Source organism: Onychostruthus taczanowskii, unplaced genomic scaffold, assembly GCF_017590055.1.
Source record: "Onychostruthus taczanowskii isolate IOZ18803 unplaced genomic scaffold, ASM1759005v1 scaffold144, whole genome shotgun sequence".
Taxonomy (NCBI): domain Eukaryota; kingdom Metazoa; phylum Chordata; class Aves; order Passeriformes; family Passeridae; genus Onychostruthus; species Onychostruthus taczanowskii.
Window position 1 is genome coordinate 1,172,092 of NW_024498619.1, and position 2,806 is coordinate 1,174,897.

Here is a 2,806-nt window from a genome sequence, read left to right on the forward strand (position 1 = left end):
CGCGGCGACGCCTGCGCCGACCCGAGGGGGCGGTGCCGGTGCCCGGGTCGCGAGGAGGGGGGCGCGGGCGGAGCGGCCGCGCCGAGGGCCGGCGAGGGCTGCCGGGACGGGTCGCGCGTCGCCAACTTCGCGTGGGCCCGGCGGCAACTTCGGCGTCGGGGAGAGCGGGGCCGGACCCGGCGGGCCGTACCTGGCAGGGCGGTTTCCATGCTCCCGCACCAACCACCGCTGGCCGCAGCCGGGTGCTCTGCCCGTCTGTGCCCGTGCCCCGCGCAGAGGCCGCAGCTGTTGCCGCTGGTGGGAAGCGGCCGGCCGGCCCCGAAGCCGCTCGCCGCCCGGCCGGGCCCGCCGGGAAGCACCGCCCGTGGCGGAGCTGTCCGTGCCGCCCGTGCTGAGCGCCGGGCCGCCCTCGGGCAGCAGTCTCCTGCCCAGCAGCCGGCACGGGCTCCCGGCGCTGCAGGAGGGCGAAGCGTTCTTACGAGCTCACCGACAGCCGTCCGTCTGTCCCCGACGGGGAAGTGTGTTGGTCCTGGGTTGGGGCATTTTCATGATTCAGTCAAAAAACACCCTCAATGCTGAGAAATACGCATTTCTGGTCATAAGCTTTACTTCAGTTGGCATCCTCCTCCATGCGTTTATCTGAATGGGACAAAGGCCACTTACGAGCAATTAGTCTGATTGCTGAAAGTCTTTTACAGTCATGACAGTACAAATCACTACAGCAAAAGACCACTATACACAGATGTCATGATGTTATTAGTCTGTTGTCACTATGAACAAGACACAGAATATTTTATAAGAGAAAACATTTTGAAATGACAGAAGTGCACCTATCAGCCATTACTTATATTTTCATACATGAGCTTTGGAGGAAAAGTTATTTTTCCAAGGCTTGCAAATAAAAGTACCCTTTCAAAAAATGGCTTAAGACCTCAAAAGCATATGGCTCATTTATTTATGAGTAAATTAATGTCCACAGATCATGGAAGTTGTTGCTCTGCTTGTATGGAAATGTAAACCAATAATCTGTGCATTAGTGAAGGTACATGTCTCTTACATACATGGTCTGTGCATCATCCAGTCTTGTAGAGGTGGCTGCCTTGGGGTAGTTTCAAGAAAACTAAATCAGGCATATTTACAACCTCATCCACCCTCCTAGTGGTCTCAGTTCAGGCCAATCACTCCAATAATTACTGAATTTCACACATGCAGTTTTGTCTGCTAGTAGTGGAAATACTGGGGGGAGTCACTCCTCCTCCCCCCCCAAATACTGGGGGGAGTCCCCCCCCCCCCCCCCCCCTCCCCCCCCCCATATATTGAATTGCTATAATTTATACTTTTAAATATTATATTTTAAAATGAGTACTTGCTTCCTTCAGTCATCCCATTTTATCAGAGTGGGCAGAGGTTTATGACTCTGATTTATGATCATAAACCTGGGCAGAGGTTTATGATTCTGTGCACTGCTCATGGACTACAAATTTAATGAGAGTTCCTTCTTAACCTCGTCTTCCTATCCTCTAGGCCATTTACCTAGCCTAGCTACCCAAGATGCCTGTCTGTGTTCCAGGAAATGGACCTCAAGTAAATACCTGATATGGAAAAGGGTTGACATACTTTGCTATCTAGGAAGAAATTATTTCCTCTCTGATGTTGACTAGGAAAACAATTCAGACAATCTCACCTGCAGAAGAAAGATCTTCTTGTGTCAAAGACTGAGTCAAACATGAGAAGAGCGGCGTAGGACAGCTTTGTAAGAAGGAAGGAGGTGTACTAATGTCTTCTGGCTCATTCTGATAAGGTATGGCAACCTAAAGGTAGCAGGGCATGACCGGGTTTGATAGTCAAAGCTTAAGTAGCATGCTTGAGGAAGTTTCAGTTATTATTCTTCAGTGTTCTTCTGTTGCCCTTGTGCAGGGGAATGTATCTATATATAGCTGTATTGGTTTGGCATGGCCTCATGGGTGCCTGGCATTGGGCCAGTGTCAAACCACAACAACAGCCTACCTTCAAGAATGAATACTGGAATCTCAACAATAAAAAACATAGGTAATACAGGTAGTATAGCCTCTTCTACAAATAAATATCTAAGATACATAAGTATCACATATTATATATTCCATATATATATATATATATGCTAAATATAAATAATACAGAGCTTACACAATGTCTATATTGTGTCTATACTATACAGTTTATATAATGTAGTATTTATATCCTCGAGGAGAAGTAACTTTTTACTTCTACCACTTCTACTACAGAGCTTCTACTGCTACTGACTACCAGAACCAATGAACAACTTTAAAATACACTAAAATGAAAGACAAAACTTGCTAAAAACCATTCAAAAGGTTAGAATAGTGCTAAAAACTACAAGATAGCTATTCAGATAGATAGAAGGCTATGTAAGGAGGCCACTTTGAGACAGAGCAGATAATTTTTGCATATTCATGTTTCTCTGAAGGGCCTGAGATATACCAGAAGGAAGTCACCAGGACTAGACAGAACGAAAAGGTCAGTAACTACAAACAAGGAGTAATATTCCTATATTCCTATAACCTATCAAAGTAGGGAACAATTGCGTTCAAGTGAGTAAATAATAAAGGATCACAAAATTTGGCATGTTAAGTGTGAAAGAACAGTAAGGCAGGCCAAAAAAAAGAGTTTGACCATTAATTTGCAAAAAAGTATGGATGCCAAAAAGAATATTTTGTCTAAAGGCAAAGAGGAGGAACAGAATATATAGAGTTAATAGGATATCCTCCTTAAGTCTTCTATGCACACATAGACTTGAAAGTGATAA